The sequence below is a fragment of the Symphalangus syndactylus genome, chromosome 24, assembly GCF_028878055.3.
Source record: "Symphalangus syndactylus isolate Jambi chromosome 24, NHGRI_mSymSyn1-v2.1_pri, whole genome shotgun sequence".
Lineage (NCBI taxonomy): Eukaryota > Metazoa > Chordata > Mammalia > Primates > Hylobatidae > Symphalangus > Symphalangus syndactylus.
This window is the reverse complement of record NC_072446.2, coordinates 26,117,584-26,138,693: the sequence shown is the minus strand read 5'-3', so window position 1 is coordinate 26,138,693 and position 21,110 is coordinate 26,117,584. Positions and strand designations below refer to the sequence as shown.

The window sequence follows — 21,110 nt, the reverse complement described above, 5'->3', positions numbered from 1 at the left end:
TGGGAGGCTGAGGCAGGAGAATAGCTGGAACCTGGGAGGCGGAGGTTGCAGTGAGCCGAGATCGCGCCATTGCACTCCAGCCTAGGCGGCAGAGCGAGACTCCGTCTCAAAAAGGTTTCAAAAAAAAAAAAAAAAAAAAAAAAAGGAAGGTTTCTCTGGGCACTGTGCAAGGCCGACAGGAGAGGGGCCCCTGTGCCTGCAGGCAGACCACTTAGGACACCGCAACGGTCCAGGCAGGAAGCGAGAGGGGCCTGAACTGAAGGGTGAGCGCAGGAGGTGGAAAGTACATGGACCGTGGGGGGGGGGGGGGGGCTACTGCGCCGGCAGCATCCACGGGGCGGACTGGTGGACGCGGGCAGCCGGGTCCAGGTCGAGCATGACCCCGGGCTTTCAACTCTTGCGGGCCCGCCACGAGCCCTCTCCTTGCTCTCCCTCCCTGATCTTCCCACCCAACGCCTCCCTCCTTCTCCCTCCGACCGCTGCCCAGACCAGCCCCCGCGCCTGGCTGCCTGGCCCGCCCGCTTCCGCCACGCGACCCCCCTTCTGGGTCCAGGACCCGGTCTCTCCTCCCTTCCTAAGGCCCCGGCAGGGCCGCCACCCCTCGGGGGCCTGACGAACCGGCGCGGTCCAGCCCAGGCCCGCCCTCTCAGCCCCTCAGCCTCCGGGGCAGACGCAAGCCACAACGCTCGGCCTGGCCTCTCTTCCCTGCGTCTTTCGGGCCGGGCCCCTCTCCACCGCCTGCCGCGCCCCAGCCCCCAGCGCGCCCCTCACTCACCAGGGCGCCGATCTAGGCCCAGCTCCCGCTCCCGGGTCTCCGCTCGGCGGCTCCTCCAGCCTCCGCCCGCCCCGCCTTCTTGGGACCCCGCCCCGCACAGGCCGGGCCCGGCTTCTATTGCTCCGACTCGCCGTCACGCTGAACTCTCTTTCTTCAATTAGGTTGCTTGTCTGTCACTCAAGAAGGGGCGGGCACAGCTGCCGGTAGAGGGGAAAAACGCCGGCCGTCCCCGCCCCCCAGTGGAGGCCTCTTAAAGAAACAGGACGCCTTTCCCCCGCGGGCTACAGGGTCTGAAGGAACGTAATTTCCCAGCAAACCCAAGAGGCAGCTTTCTTTTTCCCCCAAACTTTTTTTTTTTTCTTTTTGGTATGCAGTCCTAGAGTGAAGGAAAAGGCTTTTGTTCCCTGTGTCAAATCATAGGTTGTGAGCTCTAAGCGGGCCTCTGGTAGCACTCCGCCGTGTGCCCAGCGGGCACTTACCGCACACTCAACAGTGGGGATAGCTGTGGTTTGGGGAACTGAGTGGGAAGTGACAGTCGTGTCAGAGGCTGTGAGCTGCCGCGCTGCTCACCACCGACTTGGAGCTAATTATACCGGCACCCAGGGCTGACCGTGGGCGCTGAGCAGAGGCAGAAGGGTACAACTCAGCTGTGCTGTTGGAAGGGATCCGTGGGAGGTGGCATTCGTCACTGCACCTGCGGATCGGAACAAGGCCGGGCACCGCGCCAAGGACTCACTCCTGCTGTCTCTCTTCATGCTCACAGCAGCCCTGTGATGGAGGGAGCACCGTGATCCCTTCGCCGCAGATGATGAAACTGAGGCTCAGAGAGGGTCCGAGATCTTACAGCTGGTGAGGTGCAGCGCAAGATACCAACCTATGCCTGTTGGATTCCAAAGTTTATACTTTAATCGTTCGTCTAACATATTCTTACAACAATCCTGGGAGGTGTGTATTCAGTTGTCCCTTTGCAGATAAAGAAACTGATACTCAGCAAAGAGACGATGTAGTTACTACCACTTATAGGGCACTGCGCAGTCTGCAAAGCAGTTTTACATATGTTGTTTCATTTGATCCTCAAAACATCTTGGAATTAAAGATGATTTTTGTTAGTCCTGTTTTACAGGTGAATAAAGTGAGGCTTGGGGAGGTTGAGGCTTAGCCATAGCTAACATTGCTAAAGCTCTGGCAGGAGTTACTCTTTCTCCTTCTCACTGGCTGGACCCAGCCTTGACCTTGTGATGATGATGATGATGTGCTAGGATACAGAGCCACAGCACAGAAGGTGCAAAATGCTACCTGCCTACTTGGGACACTCACTTCATACTCTTATTTGAAAGAGAAATGATCTTCTCCGTTCCTTTTATTATTAACTTTGATAGCAGGGAGGGCTGTTAGAGCCAACCCTGCACTCACACAACACTGAGGATGAAAGCCTTAAATTTTGTACCCTGGGTGCCTCAGTTTGCTTCATCCTAGTCCTGGCCCTGCTTAATAACATATTTATCCAAGGAATGAATCACTCACTTTAGCTTTACAAGACTGTGTCATTTTTTTTTCCTAATATTGCCAGTGGAGGTCCTTTGATTGCAAGTCTTAGGAATCAATTCTGCCTAACTTTACCCGAAAAAGATTTTATTGGCAGGCTAGTGTTTAACTCACAGAGGTAACAGGAAGCTGGAGAATCAGGCTTAGAAAAGGACAGAAAGTGGAGATGCTTTGAGAGTCTAGGCAGGCAAGTGAATCAATTCCATATTTTTCTTCCCTTTCTTGACCAGAGTTGTCTTTGATGAGTCAAAGTCCCTGGAGCAAGGGTTCGATTGGCTGAGCTCAGGTAACATGTCCACACTTTAGCTAAGGAGGGCAGGCACCTTGATAGACAGCTCCACCAAGACTGCACAGAAGTGCAGAGTTCCAGATCCCTCTTCCTCCACCTCGGCTGCTCCCAGTGGGCAACTAGGTTCAGGTGCCCTGTTTTCAGGCTGGGATCAAATAGGAGGAGTACCTGCAGCTGAATGTCATGATTACACAAATGCAATTGTGTCTGGCACATGGGAGAGGATAGTAGAGATTCTGAGCTTTGTAACCTTATAGACCTTTGTGCTATTTACCAGCTGTTTGTCCCTGGGTAAGTTACTAGGTCTCTCTGAGCCTGTCTCCTCATGTGTACCATGGGGAGAATAACAGTACCAGCCTTAATGAATTGTTGTGAGAAATGAGATCACTGTAAATGTACAACAGTTAGCAAAATGTCTGCATTTAAGTGCTCAATAAATTGTAAATTATAAAATTGTAGCCTGCCTTCCTTCCTCCCTTTCTTTCTTTCTTTCTTTCTTTCTTTCTTTCTTTCTTTCTTTCTTTCTTTCTTTCTTTCTTTCTTTCTTTCTTTCTTTCTTTCTTTCTTTCTTTCTTTCTTTCTTTCTTTCTTTCTTTCTTTCTTTCTTTCTTTCTTTCTTTCTTTCTTTCTTTCTTTCTTTCTTTCTTTCTTTCTTTCTTTCTTTCTTTCTTTCTTTCTTTCTTTCTTTCTTTCTTTCTTTCTTTCTTTCTTTCTTCTTTCTTTCCCTCTCTGGCCCAGGCTACAATCTACTCGGCTTGCTGCTGCCCGCGCCACGGACTGCCTGGGACTACCGGCGCCCGCCACCGCTGCCTGCCTTTTCTCCTTTGGATGCAGGCACGCGTTCGCCATCTTGGCCACGCTGGTCGCCAGCTCCCGACGCCGAGTGCTCTGCCCGCCTCAGCCTCCCGAGGTACTGCGACTACAGACGGAGTCTCGCTCACCCAGTGCTCGGTGTTGCCCGGGCTGGAGGGCGGTGGCGTGGTCTGGCCTCGCGGCAGCCTCTACCCCCCAGCCGCCTGCCTTGGCCTGCCAGGGTGCTGGGATTGCAGCCCCTGCCCGGCCGCCGCCCCATCTGGAAGGTGGGGAGCGCCTCTGCCCGGCCGCCCCGTCTGGGAGGTGAGGAGCACCTCTGCCCGGCCGCCCCGTCTGGGAGGTGAGGAGCGCCTCTGCCCGGCCGCCCCGTCTGGGAGGTGAGGAGCGCCTCTGCCCGGCCACCCACCGTCTGGGAAGTGAGGAGCGCCTCTGCCCGGCCACCCACCGTCTGGGAAGTGAGGAGCGCCTCTGCCCGGCCACCCACCGTCTGGGAAGTGAGGAGCGCCTCTGCCCGGCCACCCACCGTCTGGAAAGTGAGGAGCGCCTCTGCCCGGCCACCCATCGTCTGGGAAGTGAGGAGCGCCTCTGCCCGGCCGCCCCGCCCGGGAAGAAGTGAGGAGCGCCTCTGCCCGGCCGCCCCGTCCGGGAAGAAGTGAGGAGCGCCTCTGCCCGGCCGTCCCCGTCCGGGAAGAAGTGAGGAGCGCCTCTGCCCGGCCACCCACCGTCTGGGAAGTGAGGAGCGCCTCTGCCCGGCCACCCACCGTCTGGGAAGTGAGGAGCCCCTCTGCCCGGCCACCCACCGTCTGGGAAGTGAGGTGCGCCTCTGCCCGGCCACCCACCGTCTGGGAAGTGAGGAGCACCTCTGCCCGGCCACCCATCGTCTGGGAAGTGAGGAGCGCCTCCGCCCGGCCGCCCCGTCCGGGAAGAAGTGAGGAGCGCCTCTGCCCGGCCGCCCCGCCCGGGAAGAAGTGAGGAGCGCCTCTGCCCGGCCGCCCCGCCCGGGAAGAAGTGAGGAGCGCCTCTGCCCGGCCGCCCCATCCGGGAAGAAGTGAGGAGCGCCTCTGCCCGGCCGCCCCCGTCCGGGAAGAAGTGAGGAGCGCCTCTGCCCGGCCGCCCCGTCCGGGAAGAAGTGAGGAGCGCCTCTGCCCGGGCGCCCCGTCCGGGAAGAAGTGAGGAGCGCCTCTGCCCGGCCGCCCCGTCCGGGAAGAAGTGAGGAGCGCCTCTGCCCGGCCGCCCCGTCCGGGAAGAAGTGAGGAGCGCCTCTGCCCGGTCACCCATCGTCTGGGAAGTGAGGAGCGCCTCTGCCCGGCCACCCACCATCTGGGAAGTGAGGAGCGCCTCTGCCCGGCCGCCCCGTCTGGGAAGTGAGGAGCGCCACTGCCCGGCCGCCCCGTCTGGGAAGTGAGGAGCGCCCCTACCCGGCCGCCCCGTCTGGGAAGTGAGCAGCGCCTCTGCCCGGCCGCCCCGTCCGGGAAGAAGTGAGGAGCGCCTCTGCCCGGCCGCCCCGTCCGGGAAGAAGTGAGGAGCGCCTCTGCCCGGCCGCCCCGTCCGGGAAGAAGTGAGGAGCGCCTCTGCCCGGCCGCCCCGTCCGGGAAGAAGTGAGGAGCGCCTCTGCCCGGCCGCCCCGTCTGGGAAGTGAGCAGCGCCTCTGCCCGGCCGCCCCGTCCGGGAAGAAGTGAGGAGCGCCTCTGCCCGGCCGCCCCGTCCAGGAAGAAGTGAGGAGCGCCTCTGCCCGGCCGCCCCGTCCGGGAAGAAGTGAGGAGCGCCTCTGCCCGGCCGCCCCGTCCGGGAAGAAGTGAGGAGCGCCTCTGCCCGGCCGCCCCGTCCGGGAAGAAGTGAGGAGCGCCTCTGCCCGGCCGCCCCGTCCGGGAAGAAGTGAGGAGCGCCTCTGCCCGGCCGCCCCGTCTGGGAAGTGAGGAGCGCCTCTGCCCGGCCGCCCCGTCCGGGAAGAAGTGAGGAGCGCCTCTGCCCGGCTGCCCCGTCTGGGAAGTGAGGAGCGCCTCTGCCCGGCCGCCCCGTCCGGGAAGAAATGAGGAGCGCCTCTGCCCGGGCGCCCCATCCGGGAAGAAGTGAGGAGCGCCTCTGCACAGCCACCCATCGTCTGGGAAGTGAGGAGCGCCTCTGCCCGGCCACCCACCGTCTGGGAAGTGAGGAGCGCCTCTGCCCGGCCGCCCCGTCCGGGAAGAAGTGAGGAGCGCCTCTGCCCGGCCGCCCCGTCCGGGAAGAAGTGAGGAGCGCCTCTGCCCGGCCGCCCCGCCCGGGAAGAAGTGAGGAGCGCCTCTGCCCGGCCGCCCCGTCCGGGAAGAAGTGAGGAGCGCCTCTGCCCGGCCGCCCCGTCTGGGAAGTGAGGAGCGCCTCTACCCGGCCGCCCCGTCTGGGAAGTGAGCAGTGCCTCTGCCCGGCCGCCCCGTCTGGGAAGTGAGGAGCGCCTCTGCCCGGCCACCCACCGTCTGGGAAGAGAGGAGCGCCTCTGCCCGGCCACCCACCGTCTGGGAAGTGAGGAGCGCCTCTGCCCGGCCACCCACCGTCTGGGAAGTGAGGAGCGCCTCTGCCCGGCCACCCACCGTCTGGGAAGTGAGGAGCGCCTCTGCCCGGCCACCCACCGTCTGGGAAGTGAGGAGCCCCTCTGCCCGGCCACCCACCGTCTGGGAAGTGAGGAGCGCCTCTGCCCGGCCACCCACCGTCTGGGAAGTGAGGAGCCCCTCTGCCCGGCCACCCACCGTCTGGGAAGTGAGGAGCCCCTCTGCCCGGCCACCCACCGTCTGGGAAGTGAGGAGCGCCTCTGCCCGGCCACCCACCGTCTGGGAAGTGAGGAGCACCTCTGCCCGGCCACCCATCGTCTGGGAAGTGAGGAGCGCCTCCGCCCGGCCGCCCCGTCCGGGAAGAAGTGAGGAGCGCCTCTGCCCGGCCGCCCCGCCCGGGAAGAAGTGAGGAGCGCCTCTGCCCGGCCGCCCCGCCCGGGAAGAAGTGAGGAGCGCCTCTGCCCGGCCGCCCCATCCGGGAAGAAGTGAGGAGCGCCTCTGCCCGGCCGCCCCCGTCCGGGAAGAAGTGAGGAGCGCCTCTGCCCGGCCGCCCCGTCCGGGAAGAAGTGAGGAGCGCCTCTGCCCGGGCGCCCCGTCCGGGAAGAAGTGAGGAGCGCCTCTGCCCGGCCGCCCCGTCCGGGAAGAAGTGAGGAGCGCCTCTGCCCGGCCGCCCCGTCCGGGAAGAAGTGAGGAGCGCCTCTGCCCGGTCACCCATCGTCTGGGAAGTGAGGAGCGCCTCTGCCCGGCCACCCACCATCTGGGAAGTGAGGAGCGCCTCTGCCCGGCCGCCCCGTCTGGGAAGTGAGGAGCGCCACTGCCCGGCCGCCCCGTCTGGGAAGTGAGGAGCGCCCCTACCCGGCCGCCCCGTCTGGGAAGTGAGCAGCGCCTCTGCCCGGCCGCCCCGTCCGGGAAGAAGTGAGGAGCGCCTCTGCCCGGCCGCCCCGTCCGGGAAGAAGTGAGGAGCGCCTCTGCCCGGCCGCCCCGTCCGGGAAGAAGTGAGGAGCGCCTCTGCCCGGCCGCCCCGTCCGGGAAGAAGTGAGGAGCGCCTCTGCCCGGCCGCCCCGTCTGGGAAGTGAGCAGCGCCTCTGCCCGGCCGCCCCGTCCGGGAAGAAGTGAGGAGCGCCTCTGCCCGGCCGCCCCGTCCGGGAAGAAGTGAGGAGCGCCTCTGCCCGGCCGCCCCGTCCGGGAAGAAGTGAGGAGCGCCTCTGCCCGGCCGCCCCGTCCGGGAAGAAGTGAGGAGCGCCTCTGCCCGGCCGCCCCGTCCGGGAAGAAGTGAGGAGCGCCTCTGCCCGGCTGCCCCGTCCGGGAAGAAGTGAGGAGCGCCTCTGCCCGGCCGCCCCGTCTGGGAAGTGAGGAGCGCCTCTGCCCGGCCGCCCCGTCCGGGAAGAAGTGAGGAGCGCCTCTGCCCGGCTGCCCCGTCTGGGAAGTGAGGAGCGCCTCTGCCCGGCCGCCCCGTCCGGGAAGAAATGAGGAGCGCCTCTGCCCGGGCGCCCCATCCGGGAAGAAGTGAGGAGCGCCTCTGCACAGCCACCCATCGTCTGGGAAGTGAGGAGCGCCTCTGCCCGGCCACCCACCGTCTGGGAAGTGAGGAGCGCCTCTGCCCGGCCGCCCCGTCCGGGAAGAAGTGAGGAGCGCCTCTGCCCGGCCGCCCCGTCCGGGAAGAAGTGAGGAGCGCCTCTGCCCGGCCGCCCCGTCTGGGAGGTGAGGAGCGCCTCTGCCCGGCCACCCATCGTCTGGGAGGTGAGGAGCGCCTCTGCCAGGCCACCCATCGTCTGGGAGGTGAGGAGCGCCTCTGCCCGGCCACCCATCGTCTGGAAAGTGAGGAGCGCCTCTGCCCGGCTGCCCCATCTGGGAAGTGAGGAGTGCCTCTGCCCGGACACCCATCGTCTGGGAGATGAGGAGCGCCTCTGCCCGGCCACCCATCGTCTGGGAAGTGAGGAGCGCCTCTGCCCGGCCACCTATCGTCTGGGAAGAAGTGAGGAGCGTCTCTGCCTGGCCGCCCCGTCTGGGAAGTGAGGAGCCCCTCTGCCCGGCCGCCCCGTGTCTGGGTAGAAGTGAGGAGCTCCTCTGCCTGGCCGCTCCGTCTGGGAGGTCTACCACGGAGGCCAGAAGCAATGTGGGGGCTGGACGTGGTGGCTCACGCCTGTGGTCCCGGCACTCTAGGGGGCGAGGCGGGTTGATCACTTCGGACTAGGAGTTCGAGACCAGTCTGGCCAACTTGGCGAAACATGAAGAATACAACAGACAAACCAACCAACCAACTCAATGACAACAAAACAGGTCTACCCTGGAGTCATACTCTAATTTTTTCTATTTTCCTCCCTTTCTGATCCTTTATCCCACTTTCTTTTTCTTCCTCTTCCTTCTCCCTCTTCTTTGTCAAATAGAGGATTGAGTTATTATCACTGATCCATATAAAGTCCCTCTCTCATTTATTTTAACTCCCACCCCCATTTCTATTCCCCGACTTCCCATGTGCAACCTTCCTAATATGTTTGATACGCATCTTTTTGTTTGTATGTATTTTTAGAAAATGTTTATTGTTTTTGTATGCAAAAAAAATTAATAAAAAAAAAAAAAAAAAAAATTGTAAATTATAAAATTGTAAAATTATAGTAGGCCTTCCATAAGTACTTATTGTGTGAGTGAATTATCTACCCCTCTCAGTTCTTTAATCCATTTGATTTTTGTTTGTTTTTTGTTTTTGAGACAGAGTCTCCCTCTGTCACTCAGGCTGGAGCACAGCAGCATGATCTTGGTTCACTGCAACCTCCGCCTCCTGGTTTCAAGAGATTCTCCTGCCTCAGCCTCCCAAGTAGCTGGGACTACAGGTGTGCACCACCACGCCTGGCTAATTTTTGTATTTTTAGTAGAGACGGGGTTTCACCATGTAGGCCAGGCTTGTCTCCAACTCCTGGCCTCAAGTGATCTGCCTGCCTCAGCCTCCCAAAGTGCTGGGATTACAGGCATCAGCCACTGCACCTAGCCAATATGGCCCACCTTTAGAGTGGTGGGGAGCTTAGAGACAAAATCTTTACCATGGTCTACAAGACCCTAGATGATCTGGCACTTTACTTCTCAGACTTAATCTATTCCTACTGTCCCCCGAACTTACTGTTTGAGTCTTACATACTAATTTCCCATTCTGTGAACACACAGTTTCTTCTCATCTCTGTGCCTTTGCACTTGCTGCTCCCTCTCTTGGAATGCTCTTCCCCCAGCTCATCACATGGCTTCCATCTTCACTTTATTCAGGCCATGCTCTGTTATCTCCTCTTCCAAGTCTTGCCTGACAACTCTGTCTCCTATCATCCAGCCCCTCCACACCTCTCTTCCCTTAACCTGCTCTAGTCTTCTCCCTAGCACTGCATGTCATATTACTTTGTTTTGTTTTCTGACTTCATTAGTTGTAAGCTCCATGATGGCAGAGATCTTGACTGTCTTGTTCATAGCTGTATCTCTGCTACCTAGAACATATCTATTATAGTACATAATATGGGGTCAACATCTTATTTTGACCATGTAAAATAATGGTTGCATCACTGAATAAACAAAAATGACCTATGGGTAAATGGAAGGTCTCTATGAACTTGAGTTACACTTAAATTTTTCTAAACACTTACAGATTAATCATGGCCCTCCTCATATAGAATTATTTCAAATACAATCCCTGCCACCACACCAAAAGTCTCTTTTTTTTGTTTTTTTTTTTTGAGATGGAGTCTTGCTCTGTTGCCTAGGCTGAAGTGCAGTGGCGTGATCTCGGCTCACCACAACTTCCACCCGCTAGGTTCAAGCAATTCTCCCGCCTCAGCCTCCCAAGTAGCTGGGATTACAGGTACCTGCTGCCACACCCGGCTAATTTTTTTGTGTGTGTGTTTTTATTAGAGACGGGGCTTCACCATGTTGGTCAGGCTGGTCTCGAACTCCTGACCTCAAGTGATCTGCCCACCTTGGCCTCCCAAAGTGCTGGGATTACAGGCGTGAGCCACTGTGCCCATCCCAAAAGGATTTTTACATGGTAGCTCATAAATGTCAAAACCTTCATTTATCTGCTAAAGGAAATAGAACTAGCATTTATCGTGGGTTTACTATGTGCCTCCTTATACTGGAGGCTGTTATACACATTATCACAGTTAAAACTGTCAACTTTCTGTGGCATATTAGTGTGCCCATTTTGCAGATGAGAAAGATTGAAGATTAGAGATGTGAAAAGCTTGCTAAGGCACCTCAGCCGTGCTGGTACTCAGTCAGTCTGACTTTCTCTTTACACCACTCAGTGGAAACAGCATTCCACTGCGTACATATTTCTTCATTTTTTTCACACTTATTAATCCTGGATATAGATGAGACTATGTATTAAGGTCTTTACACGATTTATCTCATTTGATCCTCATGTTTCTACGAAGCACATACTGCTATCACCTTTATTTTACAAACGAGGAAACTGAGGCACAGAGACTTTAGACATTTGCCCATGGTTACCCGGTTGAGTGGTGAAGCCAGTATTTAAACCTGGCTCTATTTAATTTCAAGGCCTCTGTCTTTTCTGCAATAGCGCGCTGTCTCCCTTAAGACCACTCTCTGCCTCAGATAGAAAGAGAAGAAAAATGGCTAAAACAGGCGAACAAAGTATCATTAAGAAAATTCATGGTGACTTGGTTCTTGAAACGGGAAGCAAAAGGGCAGGAGGCAGACAGCCAGTCTAGCACCAGCGCTTGCAGGCTAGGGGTTCACATAACTCACAATAACTTAATTTGCGAAGATCGTTATTCCAGGAACTGGGGGGCGGGGGACGTGGTTATGGTGTATTTGTGTGAGTGAGCCCAGGAAGGGGCCGGACTCTCTCGGTGAGCAGTGGCTGTCAGCCCCCGGAGGGCGTGCTTAAGCCGCCTGCGGGAGACCAGCGCCCTCTGCTGGCATCGGAAGCCACTTTCCAACATCAAGCAATCCGGTTGTGTGTGGGGATGTGTGTGTGTGTGTGTGTGTGTGTGTGTGTGTGTGTGTGTGTGTGTGTGTGTGTGTGTGTGTGTGATTGGGGAAGCAATGGATTTGAAAATTTTCATTTCTTTTTTTTGGAGACAGGGTCTCACTCTGTCGCCCAGGCTGGAGTGCAGTGGCACGATCATGGTTCACTGTCGTCTCAACCTCCTGGGCTCAAGCGATCCTCCTGCCTCAGCCTCCGGAGTAGCTGTGACTACAGGCGCGCGCCACCATGCCCAGGTAATTTTAAAGTTTTTTGTAGAGATGGGGGGCCTCACTATGTTGCCCAGACTGGTCTCGAACTCCTGGGCTCAAGTGATCCTCCTGCCTTAGCCTCCCAAAATTTTGGGATTACAGGCATGAGCCACTGCAGCTGGCTGAGATTTGCAAAATTTCTAATGCACACAGTAAATAAAAATAATAGCTGCCACTTAGCAATATAACATTGGGATGGGGATCAGGGGCTGTTTAAGGATTTTACATTAATTTATTTACTCCTAGGGACTTTACATACTGCATCTAATTTAACCTTTACCCTGACGCCCTGAATTAGGAATTATTGTTATAACTTCGATTTCTCACACTAGGAAACTGACAGAGAGATTAGGTCATTTGCTGTACTGCTATTAAGTGGCAGATCTGGGGCTTGAACAAGTGGACTCTAACCTTCCAGGTCTGTGCCCTGGAAATGACCACATTGCCCTTCTTTGGGTCTGGAGTGCCCCCTGGCAAGTCTCCTTGTGCAGAGCCTCACTCAGAGCAGACACACAGCAAGGGCTCAGTGCTTCTGAAAATGGTAACCAGGCTGGGACTTGGTGGTGAGTTTGCTGCTTTTTGTATTCAAGCTCAGGGAGGCTGCAGACTCGCTGGGTGGCTGGCCTTAGAATCCCCTGCATCTGTCTGAACCAGAGATAAGCCCCCAGCCAGTGCTCAGCTTGGCCACTGGGATCTGCTTGTCCAATAGTAACAATATTACAACAGTACAACATTTTGTTTGGCTACAACAAAGCAGACAGTCCTAATGAACAATGCAAAACATTTAGCACCCAGGCAGGCACCAGTACTGACAGATCAGAACAGACAGTTCCCCCCACCCCCCAGGGTCCCAGGAGACAGTCCCTCTGCCTCCCCCACAGTATAGCCAAGGCTTTAACCCTTTTACTTACTGGAATGTGGGGCATTGGAGGTGGAAGATGAGGTCAGGGTTGCTGGGGAAGAGTGGTTTGAGGCAGCTACTATTTACCAATGAATATGGAAGAATTTCAATATTTTAACAGTCGGTGTGGCTATGCAGGCTGAATACTGCCATCCTTACTGTGGGTCCTGGGATAATAGTAGGAACTAACTCATGAGTCTGGTGCAGGGGTTACACAAAGAAAAGCAAGTAAAGGTCCTGCTTCTACTTCAGAGAGGTATTCAGTCAATGAGAGTTGGTCTTAATGGCCTGAACAGATGCGTGTGTGTGTGTGTGCGCGCGCGTGTGTGTGCGTGTGTGTGTGTGTGTGTGTGTGAGTGATTGTTGGGGTGGGGAGAATGAGCTAGTCTTGCTGACTCCAGACCCCGTCTCGCCATCCATTGCTTTCATTCTCTTCAATTGTAGCTGAGTCCTGGAACCCAGAGCCTGGGGCGGGTTAGGGGGTTCCTTAACCGGTGTATGGTCACTTTGCTTCACTACACACCTCCCTGAGTTTTACGGAACTGGTTCAGTTTGTCCAGAGCAGCGGCCCATTTGTTGAAAAGTTGAGGCAGCCATGATAGAGGAAGTGAAGGCCTGGCTGTGGAGGGCTGGCTGCGGGAAGCGACCATGAGGCGAGGCTCTGGTTTGTCTAGGAAGACCTCTACATATGATTATCTATTCTTTCCACAAACATCTGTTGAGTGCTCCGTGTCTGCTAGTTAGTGGCTGTATGTTAGTGATCAAAACAAACATGGTCCCTGTCCTCCTGGCATTCACAGTGGTACAGGGGAGACAGACAGCATATAAAGAAGTAAACATATCAGTGTGATTATAAACTGTGATAAATGTAATAGGAAAATGATTAGGCTCACCTCCCCACATTCCAGCAATCAAAGCAGGAGGAGAGCGTAGTCATGGAGGTCCTCCCTGTGGAGGTGATGATTCTATTGAGACTTGGTGGATGAATAGGAGTTTTCCAGGTAAGAAGTGAAAGGTGGGGTGTTCCGGGTAGAAGGAACAGCAAAAAAAAAAAAAAAAAAAAAAAAATCATGACTTCAACTGGGTGGTTGGATTACAAAAGCAGAGAGAAGAAAAGAGAAGGGTTAAGGAGAAGGCAGCTACTACTAAGGGCCTTGTTGGCGGGCTAGTTTTATTCTATGTAAGATAGGAATCCATTGGAAGGTTGCAAACAGGGGAATGACAAAATCTGATTTAAGTTTTGAAAAATATCTAGTTGGTTGCTGTGACCAGATTGTGTTGAGACTAGCTTGTAGAATACAAAGATGGAAGCAAGAAGTCCGAGTGGGATGTGAATATTAAAAAGCCCCCACCCTCATAGGAAAAGACTGATTGTTCTATGGCCTTAGTAATAAGTAACCACCAGAACTGGTCTTAAACCTAATAGGTTAATGGCAACTCATCTCACTGAATCTGCATCTGAAACCAGCCAATCAGTGATAGTCTGTGCTTTGAGAATCAGCCAAGCTGCCCCAGATTCACTGCAGTATGTTTCTCAGGCTGGTGTCACCCCTCTCTCTGCTTGGAAACCAACCTCATCCCCAAACAAATTATTCCCCAAACCTATATAAGATTAACAGTTTGTTTTGCTCATCCAGACTATACCTGACCATCAAAGGGCTCTTGTGCTTAAAGAAGCAAGAAATGCAGCTGGTTGCAGACACTAAGGGGTGGTTTTATCCTCCAGTAGAGGTTGCCTTAGGCTGATCAGGCTGCTACAACAAAATACCATAGGCTGGGTGGCTTATAAACAACAACTATTTATTTCTTACAGTTCTAGGGGCTAGGAAGTCCAAGATCAAAGTGTCATCAGATTTGATGTCTAATGAGGGATGCCTTATTGGTTCACAGATGGCCATCTTCTCACTGTGTCTTCATATGGCAGAAGGGGAAAGGAGCTCTCTGAATTCTCTTTTATAAGGGCACCAATCCCATTCATGAAGGTTCCACACTCGTGACCTAATCACCTCCTAAAAGCCCCGCTCTAAATACAATCGCATTGGGGATTAGTTTTCAACATATGAATGGGCGGTGGGGTGGAGGGTAGGGGGCACATGAAGCAGCTATTCAGTCTATAGCAGGGGTCTTTACAGTCATCCAGGCTATGGATGGTGGTGGTCTGTTCTCTTGTCACTGCTGAAGATGTCATCCTGGGGTTTATTCTCTGACCCTCCCTGGGCCAGGCACCTATGGCCGACAAACCCTTTTCTGAAGGACATTATCTTTCTTTGAAGATTTTATGTCTTCAGTTAGGTGTACGGTTGCATCTTGTCTCAGGGGATGTTCTGCCCCTTCAAGGGAATGTGTCAATCGGGGTTGAGTCAGGAGAGAGAAACCACACCAGTTATTTGAACAGACATAAGTCAATATAAAGAATTGTTAACTGGGTATAAAGTTGTTAAGTAGGTCTCTGGAAAGGATCAAAAGAACTCTAAGGTCTCACGGGGGTAGTGACTGCAGAAAGCATCTACCACCTCTAGGGCTGAAAGAAACAAAGAAAAGACATTGGAATTATTAAGACTTAGAATCTGGTCTGCAAGTTTTGAAGAAACTTGCAAACTGGACTCAGCTGGTGTTACAAGAAGACACTGCACCGCTGTTGCCAAGGTGAATAAGTGATGCTCAAAACAATTCCACAAAAAGCAAATAGGAAAGAGCAAAGCCTTTTCCTCTTCTAGACTTGTAGCTCCATTGAGCACCCCCATTAGCAGAGACTAAGAGAGCTGCTGGTGAACCAGAAGCGCAGTTTTTCAGAATTCCAGCTCCAGCACCACAGAGCAGGGTATGGAAATGTAGGTTTGGAGCTGAGAGCCAGCAGCTTAATAACTGGAACAGGGGACATATTTCTCTGTTTCTATCCCGTTTTTACAAAGCGTTTAATTATCAGAGGTCAGCTTCATTTCTAAAATTTGGGGGACTCATCTCATTGTCACCTCAAGTGCTCCTCTTAAGTTGCTTTCCGTTTGGTTGTGGGAGCAGATGCATGTACAAACAGCTGATTCTTAGCAACATGTGATGCTTTTGGTGAATGAAGGGCCGGAGGAAGTGGCGGAATGTGGGGACATGTGGGGACAGTTCAGCCTGAATGGTTCTAATCCTTAGAAGTGGCACAATGCATTTGTACTAGGCATTGAAGCATGAGTGATGAGTAGAATTCCAACTGAGTTGACAAAAGAGTCACTGTAAGGTCTATTTTACAGAAAAAGAAACTGAGGCCCAGAGAGTTCGTTTCTGGAGTCACAAAGAACCATGTCCATCCATCCAACTGCTTAGCCTGGAGTCCTAAACCATTGCCCTGTGACCACAGCTTGCAATTTCTTCAGGTTTATCATCCTATAAAACTGGAATAATGATATTTGCCTTTTGGGGTAGTGGTGAGGGTTAACTGGTGTCATATATTAAAAACATAAACCCATTTTGGAAGACAGATGCTGGGCACATTTCCACTCCCACTCACCAGCCTTGCTACTTGTAGTTCAAATTTGTGCCTCAGCAAAGTTATAAATCAGTCCATGTCATAGATCTGAAGGTGGGAGGGGTGGTGGCGTTCTTACATAGTTGAAACCAAGAACATAAAATCCTTGAATGTCATTATCTCAGTGAATGCTAATAATAAGGATAAGGATAATAATGGTAATATGCTTCCACTTAATGAATACCTACTATGTATGTGCCAGGTATTTTACATATATTATATCACTTTTGCCTATTCCGCAAATAGGTATTTAGTGTGCAACACATGCCTGGCGTTACGTTAACGCTAATTGCCATAATGAAACTGAGTGGTAGGGCTTATCATTCCTGTTTAACAGATGATGAGGTTGAGACTTACCCCTCTGGCCTCTTTTCTCATTTGTACAACAGGGACAATAATAATCCTACCTCTAAGATACATCAGGGATTACAGTTCATATAGCATATTGCCTGGGACATAGCAGATACTCAATATATGCTTGTTACTTAATAGATTAGCACTACTATTCCTGCTAGTGCAACCACTGCTCAGGGTCACAGAGCTAGCAGATGGCCTATCTGACTCCACAGCCTCTGCTCTGTCCCCTCCATCATGCCCTTTATGCTAAGTCAGTCTTTCTACTATGGCTGCCTTCCCACAAAGGCAGGCCTGGCTTTACTGTAAATTCTGTTGGAAGAAAAGGAGGAGCAGCCAGAGGGCACCAAGTCACAGCAGAAAGAGCTGTTTTGAAACAGAGGCAGGTCCCAGGAGTAGCTATTATCATTTTTTTCTCATAAAAGTGATCTATGGATGATTGGGTCAAGATAGCAGATGGGACACTTAACAGTAGCCTCGCCTCACCCCTAAATATCTAGAAATAACAGAAATGTGTGTGTGTGTGTGTGTATGTGTTGTGTTCCAAAACCATACAGAAAATCAGGAAGGCATGCCTCCAGTGGTTTAGAAACTACAAAAGATGAGATTAAAGAGAAGTGAAAACAGCCTCAAACACACCAAGGTAGTAACTAATGGGTGTCATTCCAAGGGTGGTACATACCTAGAGCCGAGAAGTTGGGAACATAGGGCATTGATTTGGAGTGGTGCAATAGAAGCCATCAGGCATGGTGACCAGCTCCCTCCCATCCACCCTGCTTTGGCTAAATAGTAAGTTACATAAGTGACTCCCCACAGATGGCAGCAGTAAGTCTGAATGCAAAACTGTGTCCTGGGTGGGTAGGTTGAGAAACAGAGGTCTCCAAGTCCAGAAAACAAATTTATATTCTATCCCTGGAGTTAGACTGTGGTGAACAGAGAAAGCACTTTCAGACAGGCTGACAAGAAATTTTAAGCTTCAAAATAAAAACATAGCCAAGAGTTCACCAGATATCTGGAAAACCCAACACATGAAACAGTAACATCAAAAACAACAAACCAAAGAACTTACACCTGAGGAAGTAAAGAGAGCAAATAGAACCAGACTATGGAATAAGTATCATTGTATACCTTGGACAAATGGCAGAGCCTACTGTATTCATTTTTTTAAAAAATAAAAAATGCATTGAGGTTTTAGAAATTAAAAAAATTATTCTTGAAATAAAAATCTCAATAGATGGGTTGAATAGCAAAATGGATTGAAGAGTATTATCAGTGAACCAGAATATCATGCTAAGTAATTCTCCCAGAATGCAGTGCAAAACAATAAATAGATGGGTAGAATGAACAAAATATTATGAGACATGAATGACAGATGTAAAAGTTCCACTATCTGCTTAATGTGAATTAGAGGAGAGAAGAAAATTAAGGAAGCAGAGTGCCTAAAACAAGGCAAAAATTTAAGACAATTTCTTAGAAATTGGAAATACTCATATTGAAAGGAAGCAGTGAATATTTACAGGAAGAATGTAAAAAGACTGACATGTAAGTAAATCATGATGAAATTTCAGGACGCTAAGGATAAGGAGGAAACTCTGAATGTTTTCAGAGTGAAAAAATTATGCAGGATGGAATAAGAATAAGATTGATACCAGACTTCACATTTGCAACAAAGTAAGTAAGAAAACAGAATAACATCTTTAAAATTTTCTGGTGAAAATACTGGTGAACTTATGATTCTTATTAAAGTGAACTAAATATGGCCTGAGAAGGACTCTATACTTGTGGACTAACCATAACCTAACTTAATAGACAAGATTGAAAACCTAGCTTAGGAGTATGCATCTGTAACAGTAGCTGAGTCTTGGACAATCCCAGCAGCCATACTCCAATCATTCATACGCTGCTCAGTGTTCAAACTGTGTTCAGATAAGTCAAATGCCAATCTGTAACCAATCTAGCTGTTTCTTTACCTCACTTCCAATTTCTGTGTGTCACTTTCCTTTTTTTGTCTATAAATTTGTTCTGATCATGAGGCATCCCTGAAGTCTCTCTGAATCTACTGTGGTTCTGGAGGCTGCCCGACTTGTGAATTGTTTTCTCTTCTTGCTCAGTTAAACTCCATTAAGTTTAATTTGAAGTGTTCTTTTAACATTCTTTAACCAGCCAAACTGCAAGTGAATGTGAGGACATCATAAAGACATTTTAAGACACACAAACAGATTCAAAAACTTTATAATTCACTGTCCACATAGAGTAACCTTTCTCAACAGGGTACCACTGGCATTTGGGGTGGAACAATTCTTCATCGTGTAAGACTGATCCACACATTGCAGGTTGCTTAGTGTCCTTGACCATCATCCATTAAATGCCAGTAGCATTTCTCCTACCTGTGACAATACACAACAGCTCCACATTTGGAGGGGGTGCTGTATCACCTCTGGTTGAGAAACCATGGTGTAGAAAATATATTCAAAGAGAAAATAAATCTAGGAAGAAAAAAAGGGATATAAGAAGCACAGGTGAGCAACAGAATCAGTAAAGTTTACTTTTAAGTCTAAATAAATTATAACAATAAACCTATAATAATAAACTAAAATCTAAGATAACTCAGGATGGAGAGTTATGAATTCTGGAAAGGAGGTAGGAGAGAGAAGTAAAAGCATGCTAGGAGCCTCATTTTATTTATACCATTAGCTCTGGATGTCAATTAATAATATGCGTAACTATGTGTATAAAAATATAAAGATACGGGAACTAAACATATACTTTTCAAGTCGTTAGAAGAAAAATTAGTTGGGAACAAGTAAAATGCTAGCAGCTAACCAAAGATCAGGGATGAAAAACACAAAAACAGCATATAAAATAGAAAGCACAAGGTAAATTGGTAGAAAATGTGCAAATATATCAGTAACCATAATAAATATGACTATCAAATTTGCTGCTAAAAGACAGTGACTTTCGAATTGAGTTTAAAAAGAGTCAAACTGTGGGTTGTTGTATAAGAGACGGTAAAACAGAGTAATACAGAAAGATTGAAATTAAAGAGATGGAAAAGGTAACTGGGAAAATGCCAGGAAAAGCAAAGCAAGTGGTACAAGCAATCTTACCATTCGACAAAATGCATTTTAAGGCAAAAATAATCACTGTTACTCAAAAAGACAAAAAATAATATTTCATAGTGATAAAATACTCAATCTACTAATCAGTTTAGCCTTATGCTTGTGTGTGCCTAGTAACATAAGACTGAAATGTGTAATACAAAAACAGAATTATAAGGAGAAAACATATCCATGGCTTCGTGGGAAACTTTACCTTTAGAAGTCTACAGAACAAGTAGTCAAAAATCAAGTAAGAAACAAAGATCTAGTACCATGATAAACAAGGTTTTATTATTATTACTATTTATTTATTACTATTTTATTTATTTTATTTACTATGTTGTTTTATTTATTACTATTGTTCTATCACCCAGGCTGGAGTGCAGTGGTGCCATCTCAGCTCACTGCAGCCTCAACTTCCCAGGCTCCAGCAATCCTCTCATCTCAGCCTCCCAAGTAGCTGGGACCACAAGTGCACACCACCATGCCTGGCTAATTTTTGTATTTTTGGTAGAAATGGGGTTTCACCACGTTGCCTAGGCTGGTCTCAAACTCCTGAACTCAAGCGATTTACCCACCTCAGCCTCCCAAAGTGCTGAAATCACAGACATGAGCCACTGCACCCAGCCCACCAAGTTTAACCAAATAAATTTATATAGAGATAAATGTTTGCCTTTTTCAAACACACATGATAACTTTACAAAAATTGTCCTGACTTGAAATAAGAGCTTCTTTTCCTTTTAACCTTTTATTTGTCCTTTTCTCTCCAATGATACTGCCTGCTTCTCCTCTTCCCAGGTAACATTGCTAGTAGAGTGACTGTATCCATCTATATCTTTCTTCATGCTCATAAAATCGTATCTAAATATATACATATATATGTAGATTTCTCTTCCTATAGCTTACAAAAATAGAACCACAGTTTATAAATTTCTCTGCATCTTTCAGAAATGGAAGATGGAAGTGCTCTCAAGTCAGTAGACAGAGGTTTAAGTTATTCTTGTTAAATGGCTGCATTATGTCAATGATAGAAATGTACTGCAATTTACTCAATAATTCTCCTGTGGGCATTCACATTGTTTTCAGGTTTCTCCCCCCATTGCAATCATGATCACTGTTGATGTGAACATCCATAGACACATATATTCCGGTGTTTTTATTTCTATGGGAAGAATTCCCATGCGTGGGATTGCCGGGTGAAAGAATGTGTGGAGTTGTTTTCTTTTGATATACGTTGCCAGATTGCGCTCCAACAAGGTCACAGCTGCTGGCGATGTGGTGAAGAGTGTCCCTTTCCAGCCTGTAGTAGGTGTTATCATGTTCCCAATTTGCTAGTCCGATGTGAGTAAAGTGATAACTCATTGTTGTATAATTTACATTTCCTTAACTCTTAGGGAGACCGAACATCTTTTTACATTTATTCGACATTTGGACTTGTTCTTCTGGGAATTGTCTAGGATAGCTTTTGATTATTTTTCTTCTGATACCATTTTTATTCTGATATGCACATAGGTATTAACCCTTTATCTGCCATCTGATTTGCAGATAAATGGAAAGATCTCATCAAGTACTAGGTTGATATAATGTCACATGTTTTCTTCTAAAATGGTTTCATTTTTTAGATTTAAGTCTTTAATTCATCTGGAGCTCATTTCTGTCTAAATGACATAAAATAAAGTCCCAATTTTATTTCTTCTGTCTCTGCAATGTCCAATACAGTAGCCATAGCCACTTGTGGCTATTGAGCACTTGAAATATGACTCTTCAGAACTGGAATGGGCTGTAAGTCTAAAATATACACTGATTTCCAAGACTCAGTATGGAAAACAAAGACTGTAAAATGTCTAATTTATAACTTTTATATTGATCATATGTTGAAATGTGAATGTTTTGGATGCATTAGAATAAATAAAATATTATGTAAATTAACTTTGTATATTTCTTTTTGCTTCTTAATGTGGCCACTAGAAAAATTTTAGGCCAGGCATGGTGCCTCACGCCTGTAATCTCAGCACTTTGGGAGGCTGAGGTGGGAGGATTGCTTGAGTCCAAGAGTTTGAG

At 50.2% G+C, this 21,110-nt stretch overlaps 1 protein-coding gene across 6 annotated transcripts in view; it reads right to left on the bottom strand.

Moving 5' to 3' along the window:
- ELMO2 (engulfment and cell motility 2) overlaps positions 1-21,110 on the bottom strand; it is a 72,355-nt gene that overhangs the window by 39,979 nt on the left and 11,266 nt on the right. For 3 of the 6 annotated variants that reach the window (XM_055266031.2, XM_063634188.1, XM_055266035.2), the window contains exon 1: positions 776-3,059. The exons of 2 other annotated variants lie outside the window; for them this stretch is intronic. The gene's annotated coding sequence lies outside the window, so the exon portion shown is untranslated. Of the gene's footprint in view, positions 1-775; positions 3,060-21,110 lie in introns of those variants that run through there. One more of the 6 variants, XM_063634187.1, reaches the window with a different exon arrangement.